The 21,448-nt window shown below is 45.9% G+C and overlaps 1 protein-coding gene across 5 annotated transcripts in view; it reads left to right on the forward strand.

Annotated features, from left to right (window-relative positions):
* Positions 1-21,448, forward strand: part of FARP1 (FERM, ARH/RhoGEF and pleckstrin domain protein 1) — a 145,914-nt gene that overhangs the window by 3,076 nt on the left and 121,390 nt on the right. Inside the window, exon 1 of one of the 5 annotated variants that reach the window (XM_069970693.1) lies at positions 21,360-21,382. The exons of the other annotated variants lie outside the window; for them this stretch is intronic. The gene's annotated coding sequence lies outside the window, so the exon portion shown is untranslated. Of the gene's footprint in view, positions 1-21,359; positions 21,383-21,448 lie in introns of those variants that run through there. 5 annotated transcript variants of the gene reach the window in all.

The raw sequence follows: 21,448 nt of genomic DNA on the forward strand, positions 1-21,448 counted from the left end.
CAACATTTGCCCGTGGGCTGTTTCATTACAATGTAGCATTGTAGGTAATATATTATCATACACTGAATGTATTGGTGTCTGACGGCTGAGAGAGAGAATTGGTCAGGGTGCTTATAACACTCCAGCACATACGCCATGTGTCAAATGTAAGTAGTTCAGGAGAGGATAGGCGCAGATTATTGATATCATTTGTACCTTTCACCCCCAGCTGGAAGAGTATGGTATTTTAAAATCTACCCCTGCAACTTTGTGATCTCCACCCATCCTCTGCTTCTCTGCCCTGATCAGAGTTTGAGGGGAGAACCATATAAGTGCATGTATGGGAGCATTGTATGTGCATTCCACCACATAAGCACCTCTTCCTGCCGCTTACCTGCCATCCCAATAACAAGTGCTGAGAGGCAGCCTCAGTACATGCCGTACTATTGTGCTAAATAAAGTATAGGACCCTCTCATAAGCCGAATATATGTGCAGATTAACTATGGAAGGCCTTGATAGGAGCCTCTATGGCGCTGGCTTTCATGATGTAAGATTGACATACTGTATAACAGCACAGCATCTATTAATGTCCAGCAGGCAGGGGTTCCAGAACTGCTGTTTTTGTTATTCTGCCCCTATGACAGAGCAGAAATCATGATGCATATTACATGCAAAAGCATGTGCACTGCATGAGCCATTGTTTTCAGTGGTAATATGCACCAGAGTTCTCACTGTAGTGAACTACAGCAGTTAGTGGGATCATTGTGCAACGGACGGTGTAGCTGTGTTTTTCTGCACTGAAATCTGTGATGGAGACCCCTAATGGAGCTGCTGACGCACATGTGATGCAAGTTTTACATAAACATATGAGTGGCTTTTTTCATCTCTTCAATGTGTTTTCCATATTGGGCTTACATATACATGAAAGTGTCAGGCAGGCAGAGGAGCAGGGCCCGCTCAATGCACAGTGGGTGCTGTCTGTGTATTACACTTGGTGCCCATTGTAATTAGTTGAAGGTAACCCCCCCCCCCCTCCTCATGGGTCCATCTTTTTTTTTTTTTTTTTTTTTTTGTACCACAACCACATCTTGTGAATCCACCATAAACCCTTTGTTACATATAGTAATAACTACTTCAAAATATATTACTATATTAAAATCTGCTTTACAAAGTTCTTTACAGTAAAAGCTATTCTGCCCACATATATATTCCAGGTCATAGAGAGAATGTGTCTTCATTCTATCCTTCCAAAACTTTTACTTGAATTCACCCCTTGGGTCTGTCTGGCAAAGTAATGTTTAGATTGGACACAATGCTGAGAAGTACATAGTAGCCAAATAGTCCCCCTCCCTCCCTTTTACTTCCAATTGTAAATTATTCTTTGAAAAGCTAAGACTTTAAACAGGCAACACCCTGAAACAAATTACTGCAGTAATGTGTCGGTATTATGGCTTGCATCTGGCTGTACTTACCTTGTCATGCTGTCGTGTATGCACAGTGCCGTCCTCTGTGACAATAGCCCAATCTGATAATGCTTGTGGAGCAATTATATGTATTGTAATAAGTGCAAATTGCATTTACAGAGGTACAAATTGGCTTTAAGGGGTTGTCCAGGATTTTTCAATAATTTAGCATGTTACATATTCTACATACACTTCTATTTTTTATTTAGAGCGCTTACTGTGTTCTCAGGCTCAGTCACATGACCACTCTGCCTGTGTTTTCTTTACTTCCTGTGATGTCACGTTCCCTTTCTGTTTCCTGTTCCGTCCAGTGAGGGAACAGTGAGTCATCAGGTGGGCGGGGTTATGCCTCCACATTTCTTTAGCCACACCACTAACATCTAACTAACATCTGAGCCCAGAAGAAACTGCAGCAGTAAGGACAGCATGATAGACTTAAATCTCTGTACAGCACTGCAGCATAGGTTGGAGCTATAAACAGTAAATAAAGGAACTATGAGGGGATGATTTATCAAACCTTGTGTAGAGGAACAGGGAAGCAGTTGCCCATAGCAACCAAAGATGAAAGAAGCAATCTGATTGGTTGCTATGGGTAACTGTTCCCCTGCACAGGCTGTGATACATCTTCCCCTATATTGTTACTATTGTAGTGTAAGGATGTGCAGTGTTAGGTCAGTGCTGCTGCTGTGTGTAATATGGAGAGGAGAGAGGAGACTTCACCTCATGTCAGTCACCATTCTATTTCTTGCTGAGGTAACAGAATTCTGGCTCATTGAAACCCCCACCAGTAGGATGGCTACTGCAGTGTATATGTAATCCAGGACTACAAACATGTACAGTTGTGCTGGGGTTTGTAGTCCTACAACAGATAAGTGTGAAAAAACTAGTTGATTTTATAATATAAGTAGAGATGAGCGAACAGAGTTCGGGTTCGAGTCGATCCGAACCCGAATGTTCGGTATTTGATTAGCGGGGGCTGCTGAACTTGGATAAAGCTCTAAGGTTGTCTGGAAAACATGGATACAGCCAATGACTATATCCATGTTTTCCACATAGCCTTAGGGCTTTATCCAACTTCAGCAGCCACCGCTAATCAAATGCCGAAAGTTTGGGTTCGGATCGACTCGAGCATGCTCAAGGTTCGCTCATCTCTAAATATAAGTAATTGGCAGACGCTGAACCGCCATGCTGCTCAAAAGGCCCTTGTAGGAAGACAGACATTTCCTGCCTATGGGTAGAGTGGGCGGAGCTATAGGCTTGCAGAGCTGTGATGTCACTGCTGACCCCTGTGACCTGGAAGTTCTTTATGTAAAGTCCAAAAAGCAGCAACAGAGAAGGACGTCTGGGTACACAGAGGAGAAAAAAGGTTAGAGAAAACCACTAAGGGAACGGGACAGATTACAAATTATTCCAATAAAAAAGAAAATGTTGGACAACCTCTTTAAGGCCCTACTACATAGAACTATCGGCCCATAATCGTCCTGTGTAATAGAACACAGGGATCAGCCAACAAACGACTTATATAGCAGCGATCTTCTGCCGTTGCTCCGTAGAATAGGGACGGCAGCAGACTGCTGCTATATGCTATGCGCTGCCCGGACAATCTAGCGATCACCCGGGCAGCCCCTCCATGGCCCCCCGGCTCTCAGCCGCTCTCTGCTGCCATGTGTAATAGCAGCGGCAGCGAGCGGGGATCTTGTTTGCTCCTCAGAGTTGCCCCGTGTAATAGGGGCTTTAGGCTCTGGCTAGTTGTGTACATTTGCCATATTTGTAGTGAACATTACCCTGCCGATGAGAGCTTTGATGGTTTAGTATGTTTAAGTGTTCTCTACGAGGAAGGCAGGGGTAAGCCGCTGCCAGACTACTCTGAGAACAAATGGGTCAGGCAGTGAAATTTTAGTACGCCCGCCCCATATCTCCATCAACATCACTTGTTGGAGTCTCTGGAGACCCTCATACACTATATACTGACAGCCAAACCTACTGCCAGCAATATAATGTGTATCAGGATTTTTAGGTTCCTTTTACATGGAACCTTTACTGTTGATAATCACACTTTGTAAAAAAGCCAGTGATGGGCGTGGCCTGGACATGGCGCTGTACAGACGCGTGGTGTGAGAGCTCCGTCCTGCAGCCAGCCCTCACCGCCTGCTGACAGCGTCTTATCGCCTCAGACCGGAGCCTACATGCCGGGGAAGCCTCGGCGGAGACCCTCCCCGCCTCTCACCGGTACTCACGGCCGTACCCGCAGCGGAATCAGGCGATTTCTCTCCTCCACCGCTGTGCCTAACTCTCGCGCGGGCCAGTCCAAGATGGCCGCCCGCATTGCTCCATCCGCGGCTGCGGCCGCCGCTGCCGGACAGGCCGGGCCTGCACATGAGGGGGCGCCTGCTTTGTCCCAGGACTTCCCTGCCCTGCTCCGGGACCAGCTCACGCCAGATGTATCCTCCGCCTCCGCCTCCAGCCCGTCCGGGCCCACCGGTAAGGAGCTCTGTGCCCTGCAGTCACAAATGGCCGCCATGCCCACTAAAGCTGATATGGAGGGCTATATTAAGCGTATGGAGGCCGTCTGTAAAACAGAGATAAGAGCCCTCAGAGATGACCTGATCTCCCTATCCACTACGGTCCAATCTCTGGAGCATGCCACTGGGGATTTACAGGATGAACTGCAGACTCACAGGTCCCAACTAGATCTCCACACCCAGCAGATCCAGATGCTCTATGACATGGCGGACGACGCGGAAAACCGCAACCGCCGTAATAACATTCGGGTACGGGGGATCCCTGAGTCTGTCAAGCCCCAAGATCTTATGCATACGCTCCAGGGTATTTTCAATCCACTACTGGGCAAGCCTCCATCGGCACCCCTGGAAATGGACCGTGCGCATAGGACTCTCGGCCCCCCCAGCAATGATCCTGCTAGACCCCGGGATGTGGTGTGCAGGATCCACTACTTCCAGATTAAGGAAGCTATCATGCGCAAGGCAAGAGATCGGGGGCCTATAGACTTTAATGGGGCGGCTGTCCAGTTACTCACGGATCTATCCCGCACGACTCTGGCCAAGAGACGAGCGCTCCGCCCACTGCTTGCTGTGCTTCGGGATCGCAATGTCTCCTACTCATGGGGGTACCCTTTTCAGCTGCAGATCCGGCACCCGGCGGGCAACGTCCACCTCCGTACGCCATCTGATCTCCCAGCGGTGTTAGAGACTTTGGACCTTCCCCGAGTCAGTATCTCAGAGTGGCCGTTCCATCCGCCACTTCCCCATGGAGCTGGGCCTGATCGCCCTGGCCCCCGAAGGCCTCCACCGGAAAGGAGGCGCAGGCGGCGATCTCCAGAACCACCACCGGCTGACCTGTGAAGACAGGCCTCGTGCGGCCTCTTGAAATTGGCCGTGGATTGACCTACCCTGGACTTGCAGGCCACTACTTGGCGATTGCCTGTGGGGTGACCTGATGCCTACTTCCCCTGTGACCTCCTAACCCCCCTATCCCATTCCCTTCTCTGCCCTTCCCGGTCCTCTCCCCCTAATTCTTCCCCGTCCCTTTCCTTCCCTACTTTCCCTTACCTCTAGGCACCTCACGGCGATGCATGGGACTCTATGTATACTGCAACATGGGACCTTGTCTTGGGGGGCTGATATGCCCTGGCCTCCCTATAATTTTGGGGGTGGGCGGGGGGACGCTGTGGCTCCCTTTTGTTGTCTGTTGGGGGGCGCGGGGGATTTCGATCCCTCTTATAGGATCGTGGGGGGGTTGCTGTGCGTGCGGGCCGCGCGCCGGCGTCGCCGCCGCTGGTCTTCACCTTGTTATCCCTTTTGCTGGTGGCGTCGCCTGCGCTCGGCGCCTGCGGGCACGGCGTCCTCATTGGTGTTTTGTCTCCCTGTTTTCGTCTCCCTGTTCATGTCCTGGTTTATGCATTGCCACAGCTCAGCCCAAATCTGCTCTGGTAGAAAATTAGTTTTTTGTTATTGTTATTATTGCTTCTGAATTTTCAATGTTCGGGCGGTGAGGTGCTGGGGACGTACGGTATCTTTTTATCTGCTTCTCCAGTCACTTCCCACATAGCTCACCTGAAGTGTTTGAGATAAACACAGTTACACGTTAGTGTATTTCTTTTCCTCCGTCCTTAGTGGATTGAGGCGGACAGATTGCCTACTTTTCTGTCCTTATCCTTCTCTCTTTCCTTTTTACTTTTCCTTCTTCCGGGTAATTGAGGACCCCTCTCTTCGGGTCTCTCTGGTTGCCCCCTCTATCATCTCCCCTTCTTCCTCTCTCTCTTATCCTTTTTCTCCCCCTCCCCCTTCCCAGTTTCCCCCTCACCATGAATTCCCTCCAGATCACTACACTGAATGTCAGGGGCTTTAACAAACCTGAGAGGCGTTCGCAGATACTTTACCATATGCACAAAAAGAAGGCTCACATCTTGTTGCTCCAGGAAACCCACTTCAAAACGGGACATGTCCCGTCTATACCTAATCGATACTACAGTCAGTGGTTTCACAGTACTAATGCAAATGCCAGAACGAAGGGAGTAAGCATAGCTCTACACAAATCGCTACCTGTATCCGTACTAGATACTTGCATTGACCCGGAGGGACGGTACCTTTTTCTAAAGCTCCAACTGGCTGAGAGAGTGTTTACTATTGCTAATTTTTATCTCCCCAACCAGAACCAGGTCCGGATGGGACGGCGATATCTCAGGGAGCTGACTCGTTTTGCCGATGGCCTCCTGATTACCGCAGGAGACTTTAACCTGGTGTTGGACCGTCGGGTGGACTCCTCCTCGGGCAGATCCTCCATCTCTCCCACCCAGCTACGTGCTCTCAAAAGGTCGCTTTTCGACAATAGGCTGGTGGACGTGTGGCGGATACTTCATCCAGGGGTGAGAGACTATACGTACTATTCCTCGGTCCATGACTCTTATAGTCGGATAGATTTCTTCCTCATTGATCACCACCTGCTTTCCTGGCGCCCTTCGACATCCATAGACCCGATAGTGTGGGCGGATCACTCCTCGGTGTCCTTGTCCCTTCCCCTCCCCAATCAGATACCACGGGAGGGATCCTGGCGCCTCAACCCTAACCTCCTGAAGGATGTAGTATGCCAGGCTAATATCAAGACTGCTATAGCTGACTTCCTGAATAATCACAGGGCAGATGAGACACCTTTACCCACCCAGTGGGAGGCACTTAAGTGCGTGCTTCGGGGGGTCCTTATCCAAAATGGTGCCAGACTAAAACGCGCCCATGGTGCTAAAATTCAAGCCCTGCTCGCTAAGATACAACAGGACGAGCTGGCCCATAAGCAATCCCTGAACCCTGAGGTCTTGGCGTCCTTGTTGGAGGCTAGGACTCAATTGAAGGCCCTAATTGATCAAAAATACACCCGCTTCCGGGAACGACTACGTCGTTTCTACTATGAGCACTCCAACAAATGTGGCGCACCCTTGGCCAGATTTCTCCACCCCAAAACGGGCAGCTCTTTTGTACCCTCTATTGTCGCGAGACATGGCACTACGCACGACCCCGCAGACATTGTCGCGGTCTTTCGGGAGTATTACCAGGCCTTATATAACCTTAAAGGGCCTCTGCATGATATGGACGATGATACCTTCCGAGCAAAAGTGGATTCATATGTCACTTCCACGGCACTGCCTACTCTCTCTGGGGAAGAGGCGGCCGCACTGGATTCCCCATTCTCTGAGGCCGAAGTGGCATTAGTCATTAAGAATACGCCCAATGGGAAGAGCCCGGGTCCGGATGGGTTTACTGCCCCCTTCTACAAATTGTTTTCTCCCCTGCTCACCCCTTTTTTAACCCGGGTCTTCAACTCTATCTCCCCTTCCTGCTCTTTCCCCTCTCAATCCCTGATGGCCACTATTGTAGTACTCCCGAAACCTGGCAAGGACACGTCCCTGTGTGCTAGTTATCGCCCAATATCATTGATAAATTCAGATATAAAATTTTTCTCTAAAATGATAGCGAGTAGACTGGCACCATTGCTCCCTGCTGTTGTCCATACTGATCAAGTGGGCTTTGTCCCCCGCCGTGAAGCGCGGGACAATCTCAACAAGACTTTGTTGTTGATGTCGCATGCCCAGGGGACGCGGTCCCCAGCTTGCCTGATATCGATCGACGCCGAGAAAGCGTTCGACCGCGTCCACTGGGCATTCCTGCGGGCAACGCTGGGGCAGGTTGGCCTGGGGGAGGAGATGCTGGGCAAAATTATGGCTTTGTATAATGGCCCCACAGCTAGGGTTAAAGTCAATGGCCTCTTATCGACTCCTCTGTCGATCGCAAATGGGACTCGACAGGGCTGCCCGCTGTCCCCGCTGCTCTATGTTTTAGCCATGGAACATTTGGCGGTGGCCTTGCGGGCATCTCCGGACATTTCGGGTATCCGCCTGGGAGGCTCCCATTATAAGGCGGCGCTCTATGCGGACGACCTGTTACTCTATGTATCCGATCCAGCTGTGTCCATTCCTGCGGTCCTCAGAGAATTTGATCTGTATGGCCAAGTTAGCAACTTCAAGGTGAATTATTCAAAGACCGAAGCCTTAAATGTCTCCCTCCCGGCTACCCTGGTGCGTCAGCTACGCGACTCAGTCTCCTTTAAGTGGCAATCTCGAGCCCTCAAGTACCTAGGGGTGTGGGTCCCCACGGACCTGACTTCCTTATTCTCTCTCAATTTCCCCCCCCTGTTGGCCCGTACGAAAACAGACTTATCAAACTATAACCGTGCCTGCCTCTCCTGGTTTGGTAGGATTAATGTCCTTAAGATGGATGTCCTCCCTAGATTCCTGTATCTTTTTCAGGCCCTACCGGTTTGCATCCCGAGCATTTTTCTGAAACAATTACAAACCCTCTTTCGCAGGTTTGTCTGGGGCTCAGTGCGCCCGCGCATTAAGTACAAAACGCTTACGCGGACTAAACAGAACGGCGGAGCCGGCCTCCCCGATTTTTCCTTGTATAGCAAGGCCTGTATATTGCTGCGCCTAGTTGACTGGTTTCATAGAGCTTCTGATAAACAGTGGGTTGCGGTTGAAGGGGCGCTGTCCCCTGTACCTCTTCGGTCCTTGCCCTGGATATTCCCTGTACATCGCCCTCCGCTGGCTTCTTTTCCCCCGATTACTAGATACTTTTTACAGGCTTGGGACCGGCTCCTCCCACTTTACAACCTCTCACGCCGCCCGGGGCTTATGAGCCCCCTATTTGGAGACCCGGCCTTCCCACCGGCCTGTGACCGACCCACCTTTTTGCTTTGGTCGGCCTCGGAGGGCGCCAGGATCAGCCAGGTTTTGGGGTCAGCAGCTGTGATCCAGCCATTAGAGGAGTTACAGGATCTCTGCCCGGGGAGGAAGCTGCCCTGGTTGGAGTACGAACAGTTAAAGGCATATTTGGCCCGACACTTTCCGGGAGGCATTCGTATCACTGAACAAACTGAGCTAGAATCTCTGCTCCTGCAACAGTCACCTCCGGAGAGAGCCATCTCCCAATTATATCGCCTCCTACTGGCTAAAGATGCAGACCAGGTCCTGCCTTACATCTCGGCCTGGGAACGGGAACTCGGTGTTACACTCTCTGAGCCAGACCTGGTGAAAATATTCACTCTCACGCATAAATGGCCTTTGGCCTGCCATGCTCAGGAGAAGAATTTTAAAATTCTAACGCGATGGTACCGATGCCCCTCTCTGCTCCATAAGGTATACCCAAACGTTCCTGATACGTGCTGGCGCTGCATGACTGCTGTGGGATCTATGCTTCATATTTGGTGGGATTGCCCCACGCTGCGACCCTTTTGGGAAGCGGTCTTCGAGATCTATAATGTAGTTACAGATAAAGATGTGGCCCCCTCTCCTGCCTTGGCCTTGCTTTCCCTGGTGCCTGGCCCCTCCTCTGCTGCCAAGAAGGGTTTGCTGCGCCACTTTCTGACGGCGGCTAGAACTGTCATCCCTAGACACTGGAAGTCCACGGTAGCACCTTCCGTTGCTGAGTGGGTTCTCGAGATGGACTTTATTTACCGAATGGAGTCTTTGACAGCGGAGGAGCAGGGCCGCAGCAAGAAGGTGGAGCGTACCTGGCTCCCATGGCTCACTTTTAAGGCAGACGCCTCTCTGGCACGATGGCTGGCGTAGCAGCCCTCTTTTGGCAATCTATATGTACTCCTGACACTCTGGGGGGAGTTCAGGTGGGGGTTCCTCCCCGCTCCTCCCTTCCCCATCCCCCCCGCCCTCCCTTCTTTCCCCTCTTTTCTTTCTCTTTTCTTTCTTTCTTGTTCTTTCTTCACTTCCTATATATTTTTCTTTTTTTTCTATCTCCGTGTTCTTGCAAATATATTTGCCTGTTATTGTTATAGCTTACGTATCTCTATTAGGTCACTAGGTGACCCTTCGCACTAGCATCTGTTTCGCTACGTTTCGGCGACATTTCTTTGCCTATGCTGTTTGTTGGAGGACTTGTTACCTCCTGACTGCCTCTTTATGGGGAACGTACAAGCCTAGCTACCTGGCTTCTCCTTGCACTTTGCTATTTTACTTATTTGTTCATTCTCTCCTTACTTATTTGTAGGCTGATATCTTCTCTGTGCAGGAGTATCCTATCTCCTCTTTGCTTGTTCTGTTGTGAAAAACTGTCAATAAATCTTGATTTACAAAAAAAAAAAAAAAAGCCAGTGATCAGCCAGTGAAGGAGAAATGTTTTGTGTGGCCATGAAAACCTTCAATATCGTAGAGTTAGTAGGCTGCACAATTGGGTATTGTAAAGGAGTGGTAAACAGGAGCTGATCTTGCTGGTGGACGCTCGTTTGTGGCTATACATTAGGCAATGTAAAAGGGCCCTAATCTCTGCCCCTTCACCCATCTGCCAGCCAAAATGAAAGTGATCAGGAAAAATAAACCCTGTATGGGAAGGGTGGGAGGAGGTTGGGTCATTTCGGCTTGCCTGATCCTTTGTTTCACTTCCAACTAGAGAAAAATATTCCTGCTCCGCCTGGTCTGCATGTTTATGGTGGAGTTGGGAGGAACAGCTGTCAGCCAAAAGAATATTCATCTGACAGCTTTGTAAAGTGGATGGCCAGCTTCAGGGGCCAAGTTTTACTGTGCAATGAATGTAACACTTGCATCCTTACAATGTGGCTGAACACAGCAGCTGCCATTGGAGAGAAGTGTTTTCAATAAGAAACTGAACACAAGAACAAGAGAACACAATCTGAGCTTTGTTGGGGGAAAGATCAGAAGCAAAAGAAGAAATATTACTTTACTGAAAGAGTAGTAGATGCTTGGAAAAAACTTCCAGCTAGGGATGGGCGATTAACCTAATTAATTGGAGGAGGCCGCAGGGACAGCTGATTTTGTGTGACTGGGGCAGAGGTGATAGCGTTACTGCGGGTGCTGAAGCTAAACAGCAGGATTGGGGGTCTGCACTGCGCCCCCCGATCCTGCTGTACGGCTCCAGCAACTGCAGTGACACTATCACCCTATTCCGCAGTCCACAGCTCCATACATTGTCTAGTGGCAATGCCATGTAACTGCAACTCAGCTCCTATCAAAGTGAATGACCAGGCACCACCAGACAATTGCTAACAAACTATTGCAGGTTGGTGGGAGAACTAAAAATATAACTTAATGAATTCCTGGATTATGCTGTGATTCTGTGTTTGTTGGTGGATTGGCATCCCAGTTTGTGTAACAGGGTCTTTTGTTCTGGCTCCCCTTCCTTACTCTGTATTTTTGTTAAAGGGGTTATCCAGCACTACAAAAACATGGCCACTTCCCCCCTACTGTTGTCTCCAGTTTGGGTGGGGTTTTGAAACTCAGTTCCATTTAAGTAAATTGAGCTTAATTGCAAACCACACCTGACCTGGAGACAACAGTAGGGGGGAAAGTGGCCATGTTTTTGTAGTGCTGGATAACCCCTTTAAGGCTAACTCTTTGGATATCTCAAACACTAACTCCTTTGACCTCTCTGGGCTTCCTTCAGCTCCCTTTAGTAATATTTTATATTTAAAGTGGTATTCTGTAAATTATCCCCTATCTATAGGATAGGGTATAATCTGGAGATCACCAGAGGTATGCCGCTGCTCCATTTATTCTCTGTGGGAGCTGTCAGTGGTAGGTGAGTGTTCATACATGGTGATGAATGAACTTGCGGACCGCTCAGCATTTGACTGCCACAGCCTGGAGAAGTTGGATGCAGTCCTAGGGCTGCCAGGAAAACATGGATACAGCCTATGGCTGCATCCAACTTCTTCAGGAGTCAAATGCCAAGTGTTTGGGTTTGGCATGAACCCGACAAAGTTCAACACATTTTAAACATACACTGCCTCCCTTTGGGGTCAGTGTTCAGAGAAGGATCCAGGTACAGTTTCAGGGAGAGCTAGTTGTGTCAGTTTTTGTAGTGTGTTCATCATAATCATTCATCTGCTTAAATTCCTGACTTATTCCTTTATTATTCCCTTGTGCTATCATCTGTTTTCATAATTCAGTTTCATTCATCATTGATGAGGGCGTATTCTTTGTATGTGTTACCTTCTTGCATTTACATCATACATGTGCTTTCCATGTGTGTGCTACCCAGCTGTACTGTAAGTCCTGGTGGTATCAGAGTATTAGGAGCTATTTTTAGTACTCAGTAAAGGTGACCGCTGTAGGTGAGGTACAGTTCTGGTGTGTTTAGCCAGCATGGTTACATTTTTGCTGTCTGGAAAAGCTCTAGTAGCAATATTGAGCTGGTATGGCATAGGATCAGGATTAATCTGAGCCTCTTTATTGGCTAATCTGATTCTTTACCAGGAGAGCAGTAGATAATGTTTATCAGTAGGGCTCGGCTGTACTACTGATATTTTCTGCATAACTTTTGACATCTCATTGGTATTCATCACTGTTTGTTTTTTTTTGCCTTTTTACAGATATTTATTCCTTGTACAGTATTTGTATTTTTATGCAAGGATTAGAAAAAAGGTTTATTTTTAGATACATGTGAACATTTTCCTTTCTTATTGTATGTTTCATTCCTATTGTATTTCTGGCTAAGATTATGTTTGTGTTACACATGGGACCTGATGGAAGTGACACTGTGAGTGTGATGTATGTCTCCATTTCACGCATGGTAGCATTGACCTGCAGTCGGCAGTAGAAGTGTCACTTGAAAGTTACCAGATTAAAGGGGTTCTCTGGCAAAAAAAATCTTTTAAATCAACCTTTTCAGAAATTTATATAGATTTGTAAATTACTTCTATTTAAAAATCTCAAGTCTTCCAGTATTTATTAGCTGCTGTGTGTCCTGCAGGAAGTGGTGTTTTCTTTTCTGTCTGACATAGTGCTCTCTGCTGTCACATTTGTCCATGTCAGGGACGGTGCAGAGCAGCAGCAAATCCCCATAGGAAACCTTTCCTGCTCTGGACAGTTCCTGTCATGGAAAGAGGTGGCAGCAGAGAGCTCTGTGTCAGACTGAAATTAATACACCACCTCCTGCAGGACATACAGCAGCTCATGAGTATGGGACGTTTTGAGATTTTTAAATAGAAGTAAATTACAAATCTATATAACTGAAACCAGTTTGAACGAGAGAGGTTTTCGCCAGAGTACTCCTTTAATAATGTGTGAGATTGTGACATGGAGAAACATTGTCACTTAATTGAACAAAGGTTTACGTAAGCTACAGTACTTGCATTATTAGTGTTTTGTATTTGTTATATTTTGCCAGGTGGCAATTGTTGGTCTGACCAGTTGCTGCCAAAATAATTTAATATTTCTTTTTTTCACTTTGACATTTTTCCCTTGGTTTTGGGGCCTTGCTGAAGCGTGTTGTCATGGCAACTTGGCTTTTCTTCCAGCCGCGCACCCGCTGTCAGTAATATAATGGTGTGATCAGCTACGCTACCTGATAGTTCATGACTTGTGTTTGTCCCCTGCATACTAATACTGCCCATTCCCTTATTTTCTACCAAGAACTTCCTAGCCGTCACACTGGGTAAACTTTCCCACAACAGACTTGTGATCAGCGCTATTCTTTCCTGTTTTGTTTATCCAGGACTTTGGTTTGTCTCTGTACTAGTTACTTCTAGTATCTTGACATTAGTTCAGAAGTGGATTTGGAGGCATTGTCTTCCTCACAATCATTAGTTAATCATTGCACATGGAGAAACTACTATCCTGTTAGCTGTACACAGGAGTACAGTATACACAGGTACCACTACCTGATCCAGCATTACTATGTGCACAGCTCCATCTCTAGGTCTGCCATATAACGCACTCATTTCTCCAATCTAGGACATTTGCAGTGCATTTAGTCACATTTGTAGTCTATTTTTTTTTCAGGCGTAATCCCAATAGTTGTGCAATTTGACTGCTAAGATTTTCCCTTAATAATTAGGATTTGTTCCAGGGATACGCTTCTCTATTGGTTGTGGATATAATTACTGCTCAGATTACTCTTGTCTGGATCTGTGATCACGGACAACTTCACGAAACGTGTGAATAAGGCCTTAGTGTACACTCATGTTCTAGTAAGCAGTCGAGGTCTGGACATCTAGAGCCTGACTGATCAGAACTTTTGACGTGTCTCTATGAGAAGCACTTGCAGATGGTTCCTAGGAGCATTGGCATCCTTTGCTCCAGTCCTACACATGGACATGATAAATATTGGAGCTGAGCTTGGCGTACACTATGCAGTTTATTGCCTGGTATTGCAGTTCACCAGATGTTTTGTTACTTTCCTAAACCTTACCACGTATTGCATGTTATTTAAAATGTCCAAAAGTTATTTAAAAAAATTTCCCCCAAGTCAAGTATTGGCAGCCGAGAAAAGAATGTTGTGTTACTTTAAAGTACCAAATGTAGATTGAGGATATTGGCCAGGATTTATCAAAGTTATGTAAAATATAGACTTGGTTGCTGTGGGCAGTTTACAGTTACACAATTCCAGCTGTGACTTGTTGCTGTGGGCAGTGTACACCAGTTTCCATATACACCTTTTGATAAACCTGGTCTATTGTGGCTGCTTAGGTTTCCAAGAAGGGAAATTTAGCTGTTAACGCACTAAAGGCCATATTACATGTAGCGATTATCATTAAAAGATTCACTATAACGATTGATCACTAGTAAAAACTAGCAATTTTGTAGCCAACGATTCTGAGGTTATTACATTTACTGATTACTGCTATGAACGATCGTTCTTATGTTGTTATATGGTCAGTAATCGTGCCTCAGGATGACCCACACAACATGTTTTATTGGCAAACAACTTATTACACGAACAGATATGCAAACCTTCAGTGAACTAACAATCATTTTTCAGCATGTTGAAAGACAAAAATGAACGATTTGTTCATTGTTTGATCGCAGGGTGTTATTAAACAGACAGATAATTGCTCATTTTCAATTGTTATAGCAAATTTTTAAATGACAATCGCTCAGTGTAATAGGGCCTTTACTGTCTTAACACAGTTCCCGAACCCCCCCCCCCCCCACACACACACACACACACACACACGTGCTCCGCCCTGCTGTTGTCACCAAATTACACTATTACACCAAATTATTATCCGGAATGGCCAGGTAGGCCAAAAATCATTTGGTGTAATAGGGCTATAATAAGCTCTGTTGTTGTGAGGTGTCAGTCTGTGATGGTTTGCAGCCAATAAGGGTTCTTTTACACATAACGATTGCTGGATCGTTTGTGATGAAGCGGCCTTTTCATGGTCCAGTTATCAGCCAAATGAGTGTTTCTAGGAACATTTGTTGCTGATAATCTAGCCATGTAAGAGGGCCTTAAGCCAATGACCGCAATCTGTACCCAGGCTGTAATCCAGTCTATTTGTATCTTCAGATGGCAGCCAGAGCACCTTGTGCATGCATTAGCCAGTTGATGATTGGATAAAGACAACCCAAGTCCATACTCTGAAATGGCAGCCTTTTGGTTAGACAACCCCTTTAGGTCAAGGCTTCAGTTTTCTCTAATGCTTTCTTAGAGCATTGTTATTTACCGACATAGTACATATTTATTCACCTGAGGTCCATTGACTGATATCTACTTGTTTTTTCTTATAGGAATCTTCTTCACATGAGAACAGGATTGTTGTTTCTGGTGGCCGTCGCCTTACTTGGCCGTCCTTTTACCTTTTGTCTTATAGCTGTAGTGATTTGCAGTGCAGGGATTTTGGGTTCTGGTGTATTGTTTATTCTTCAGCTGGCGGGCTCTTGTGTTTATTCTCTATAAAGAAAGGAGCAGAAAGTAGTTTTGTGTGAACAATAAACTCACATTTGGTTCTTTAAAAACAGCTGGATACATTAAATGCAAATGACATGGAAATAATGAGAAATAATGGCATGAATGCTTCATTACTAAGCATCACGGCTAATCATTTAGAGTGCAATTATCATCATTTCACAAAACGTTATTGGTGTAAAAGCATTGCAGGGAACACAGCCATATATTCTAATACAAAGCTAATGGATCAGATGGTAAAGAAGCAGAAAAGTGGCGCTTGTATTCTTTGTGTGCTCACAAATAAGGTGTAGGTGTATTTTTTGCACGATGCTCATCAGTGGGGCTCATCCTTATTAAACCCACCTTTCAGCCTGGAAAAAAAGAGCCAACTTGGTAGAGCCAACTTTGGCAACTAGTGTTGCCAAACTGTTGGAATTCAGCTCCTCTCTGCATTTGACTCCTGATGGCTGGAGAAGTTGAATGCTGCCCTAGGAAGTCCTGGAAAACATTGTTACTGCTATAGGCATCCAACTTCTCCAGCCATCGGGAGTCAAATGCTGAGACTTCCGGGTTTAGACGGACTTGAGCACGCTTGAGTTACGCTCATCTTTAGTTAAAATTTGAGGGATTCTGGGTGATATCCTTGTCAATGTCTAGTGTACAGATACATCTGTTCAGCCCATAACTGCTTACGGAAAGACCTCCACCTGGTCCTTGAAGTAACTGGGTGCAATAAGAGTCTGTTTTTGGAGACAAGCAAAAAGTGCCTGTGATTACTCTACTAGGCCAATGGAAAACCGAAGGATCGGGCACTTATATGCCAAATTGCTACAGAGATGGCTTAAAAACCAAGGGGGACATTTATGAAAGATATGCCTGAGGCGTACACCAGTGATAAGATGCAGATTTGCCCCTTTACCCTGGCTTACGCCTCCTGTACGCCCTGCTTGCCCAATGGGTGGGCTGGGGAGCTTGGGGGGGTGACCTCCTCCTGTGCCTCATTTATCATGATTTACCCCTGCTCGCAGGCGTAAATCATGATCTAGATCTACACCTGCTTGGAAGCAGGTGTAGATTTCGTACGCCGTGTGCAGGTTTGGGCGCCCGGCCGGCCGGATTCACTAAGAGGCGTGCGCCTTTTAGTGAATCCTTCCGGGAAAAAAGGGGACGGGGCCTAATATAAGACCGGCGTACTTGTACGCTGGTCTTCTAAAATCTCCCCCCCCCCCCCCCGGTCTCTGAAAAGGATTATGTAGCTGGATATATTAATTTATCCAACTTTGAACAGGTTTCATACTTGACCTGCTCTGTGTGTATGCGTAGTTGTATTTCATTCCCCAATTTTTATGTAATATGGATGTGGATGACTATTGCCAGTTTGAGAACCCATATAACTCATAAAGTCCCCTACCCTCCACCTTACTGTCTGGAATTTCATATTATATATTGCACAGATTTGTAAACCTGATTACCAGATTGATGTTATGTGACAGCCTGTATTTAGGTGTAATATATGCAGATTTCTGTTTGTGGGTTCTTTTTTTTTTTTATTTTGCCGCTGTTATTGTGAGCTTCCTTACTATGTGCATGCCGTTAGCTAAATGAGTGCATGTGTTCCCCAGGGGCTGCTGGCAGAGGTCCAGGATGAGAACATTCAAGGGATTGTCTGTCTTGTAGAAATTTCCATGCCTCAGGAAGGGAGTCATCCTTCTTCTGCAAAGGTGTATTGATACCCAGACAGAAGCTTTATTTCTCTCACTTTGCATATCCAAATAGAGGCAGTGTGAGATTCAACATCAACTCTGAAAGCAATTTTATTTATAAGGTTCAGCTTTATCTACGTACAGTGTAGGGGGCAAATTGTATGGGTCCTTTCACTTGCTAAAATGTTTGGCTTCTGTGCAGTTGTAAGGCTCTATTCATACTAGCCTCTATTCACACCGCTGCTATTACCTTAGCTGTAATGGTTGTGATGGATATATTTTTTTTTTTTTGCTTTTACTAGAAAAAATAGCTCTGCAGACTAAACTTTTATGGCTTTCCAAATAAAATGGTGGTGTTAATAATATAATTTTAGCCTATGTGGAATAAGAGCCTTAAAGGAATACTCTGGAGAAAAGAAATTGTTTTCAACCCACGTTTTGCGACCCACAACTTGTGGCAGGTTCTCCCATCAGCATACCATGTATGGGGCTCTCCTGACCACCCACCAACAGATGATGTCAGTGGAGATAGGGCTGGCAGTTATTGAAAGTTTATGGCCAGCTTTATTGAGATTTGTGAATTCTACTTAAAAAAAAAAACCTCCAGTCTTCCAGTACTTATCAGCTGCTGTATGCCGTACTGGAAGTGGTGTATTTTTCCAGTCTAACACAGTGTTCTCTGCTGCCAACTCTGTCCTATAAGGAACTGTCCAGAGCACTAGCAAATCCCCATAGAAAACCTATCTAGACAGTTCCTGACATGGACAGAAATGGCAGCAGGAAGCACCTTGTTGGAATGGAAAGACTACACTACCTGCAGGACATACAGCAGCTGATAAGAAAAAAGTAATCTACAAATCTGTATAACTTCTAATACCTGGAGTACCTATTTAAAGCGACTCTGTACCCACAATCTGACCCCCCCCCCCCCCCCCCAAACCACTTGTACCTTCGGATAGCTGCTTTTAATCCAAGATCTGTCCTGGGGTCCGTTCGGCAGGTGATGCAGTTATTGTCCTAAAAAACAACTTTTAAACTTGCAGCCCTGTGCCCAACGGGAGTAACTTTGCACCACCCCTCCGTCCCTCCTCCCCACCCTCTTCATCATTAGGAATGCAACTGAAACATTTTCTCCTGTCTGAACACTGCACAGGTGCCTTAACGATCCAGCCTATGTGCCGGGCTGACACAGACGGGGAATAGGAAGCAATCTGCCTGGAGCTTTCCTAATGATGAGGAGGGTGGGGAGGAGGGACAGAGAGGTTGTGCCAGCTTAATGCATACACAATCTAAGCCCCAGCCGTTGGGCACAGGGCTGCCAGTTTAAAAGTTGTTTTTTTAGGACAGTAACTGCATCACCTGCCGAACGGACCCCAGGACAGATCTTGGATTAAAAGCAGCTATCCAAAGGCACAAGTGGTTTGGTGGGGGTCAGATTGTGGGTACAGAGTCGCTTTAAGTGACCCAGACAATGTTTCTTTATTGTGATTATTCTATCTTATGATTTCTATGTTGATTTGAAGTAGCTACTAGATGATAGAGGATTACACCATGTATAAAACTAGCAATACCTTGGCAGTTTTATAGTTTTCAGTAATGCCTTATTTTTACAAAAAACAAACACACACACAGACATTAAGTTCAATCGAAGATAGGGAACCATATGAAAAAGAAATGAGGTCACTTTTCTCCATGCAGTTACAAAGTGCAGCTTCTAATGAAATCAGTTGGAGCTTAGGCTCCCCATGCCTGTATTGGGGAGATCCAAAAACATCCAATTCTTCACTGCTCTTATATGTGTAAATTCCAATTGTGTTGCCAGTGCAGTTTAGACGTGTTACCTGGAATCTCATTTTTTTGTAGATTCTTTTCTAGCCATCTCAAAGAAGGTCTGATGGTTGTAGCAAGATTTTATCTATTCCACCAGTGCTTTTCTCCTATAATGGAGCGCCTCTGTGATTCTAGTTCAGTGAGGGCTAACCTTGACACTCCAGCTGTTTTAAAACTAAAATTTCTATGAAACCTTTGGTTGTTCAGGCATGATGGGAATTGTAGTTTTGCAACAGCTGGAGTGTCATGGTTAGCCATCACTGTTCTAGTTGGTATATCGATGGTTGGCTGTTTACACTCCAGTTCTATTATGATTGGAATAGATCTGAGCTCACTTAGCAATTATTGCTTAAAAACAGAGCTCAAGTTGTTTCTTGTTTCTGGCTGTTAATAGAACTTTATTACTTGTAGTTACTAGTAGAAGTACGTTTGCCAAACATATCTTACCATAGTGCATACCATAGCTATAAAATGTGAGGTCTACAATGCAGTGAGGTCTACAATGCAGATCAGTATATCTCATGTTTTAGAGTGATGCCTAAGTACAGAAAAATCTAAGACAAACATTTATATGTTCTGTTCTATTATCTATTCTATTCTATAATCCACACCTGATTTTGGTTAAAAAAAAAAAGCTTAAAAAAGTCTCCCTTGTGAATGAGGCCTTCTGCTCATAGTGTATTCTGTAGTCGGGATCATAAATCAGTGGTTATTTGAGCCTAAACCTGTTTGAGCTAAATGAATTGTTTTAAATCCTTGCATTGATCAGTTTACATAAGGTGATGTAGCCATCTGGGGATTCTAAAGCTTGTTTGCTCATGTGATATAGCTAGTTAAGTGTATGCTGCATGTGTAAGAAAGTGGTGTCATTATGTACGAGGTCTCCATGCTGCATTGCCTGTGTGTGTGATCCCATCTGGAGTGCACATGTAGGCCCGTCCTCTCTTCTGCCGCTCACACTTCTTCTTTGTCTCCAAATTCAAATAGCTGGAATTGTCAGGCTTTCTGCAAATTACCCATCTATTCTTCATCCTGGTTAACTGTATATTTTAGGCTGGTTTTGCACACAGCTTTTTGCAGTAGTTTTGCTAATATTTTAAAGGCTAGGTCCACGCACAGTAAAAACAGCTGTAAAATAGAAAAGAATAATGTAACCATTTTCCTTTTCTAATAACGTGTTAGGTTAAAGTCTGTAAAATAAAACAAAAAACAACGCTCCTGTTCACAATAACAGAAGCAATCCTAGTTGCGCCACTTCCCGAAGTGGTGCTGCACGGAGGTTATAAGTGGACCTGTCATCCACATGAAAAAAAGCAAATAAAATAAAAAAAGCTATCTGGTCACTGTTGGGTGAGCCGATGGCGACCACCGGCGCAACTTCACTGAAGAATAGCTAAAAACAAAGAGCCTGGACAACACCAGTACTGCCAAAATCTGACCATGGACAAATACTCTTACTGATCCGTCTTAACAGAGGCACCATAAGTCCACCACTAGCCCTCTCCAGCATAGAGACAATTTAAATCCTCATACCTGGGTAATTGGAGCAAGTCACTGGGAAAATGGGTCCAACAGAGACGGTCCGCAGTAGGAGATACCGGGGGGTTGAAAATTCAAAAGTCCTGGTGTGTAGTAGTAGGCGTAGGTAATGGTAGGTGTGGATGATTCACTCGATTCAAAGTCCAGGAGCAGGCGGTAGGATGAATAGACTAAGGGCACGCTCCGGCCGGCAGCGTGCCTGCAAAAAAAAACTTCCGCCCGCAAATGTGTGTGACATCACAAACACAGAATAAGGAGGCCGTAGACGACCAAAAAACCTCCAACTGGTTACCAGGCTTTAAAAGGAGGACAGCAGACCAATGAAGCCCCTCCCTGACGAAGGAAAACGAAGGATTTTCTGAAACTAGTTGGAGGTTTTTTGGTCGTCTACGGCCTCCTTATTCTGTGTTTGTGACGTCACACACATTTGCGGGCGGAAGTTTTTTTTTGCAGGCACGCTGCCGGCCAGAGCGTGCCCTTAGTCTATTCATCCTACCGCCTGCTCCTGGACTTTGAATCGAGTGAATCATCCACACCTACCATTACCTACGCCTACTACTACACACCAGGACTTTGAATTTTCAACCCCCCGGTATCTCCTACTGCGGACCGTCTCTGTTGGACCCATTTTCCCAGTGACTTGCTCCAATTACCCAGGTATGAGGATTCAAATTGTCTCTATGCTGGAGAGGGCTAGTGGTGGATTTATGGTGCCTCTGTTAA

The sequence above is a fragment of the Dendropsophus ebraccatus genome, chromosome 5 (genome assembly GCF_027789765.1).
Source record: "Dendropsophus ebraccatus isolate aDenEbr1 chromosome 5, aDenEbr1.pat, whole genome shotgun sequence".
In the NCBI taxonomy this organism is placed as follows: Eukaryota; Metazoa; Chordata; class Amphibia; order Anura; family Hylidae; genus Dendropsophus; species Dendropsophus ebraccatus.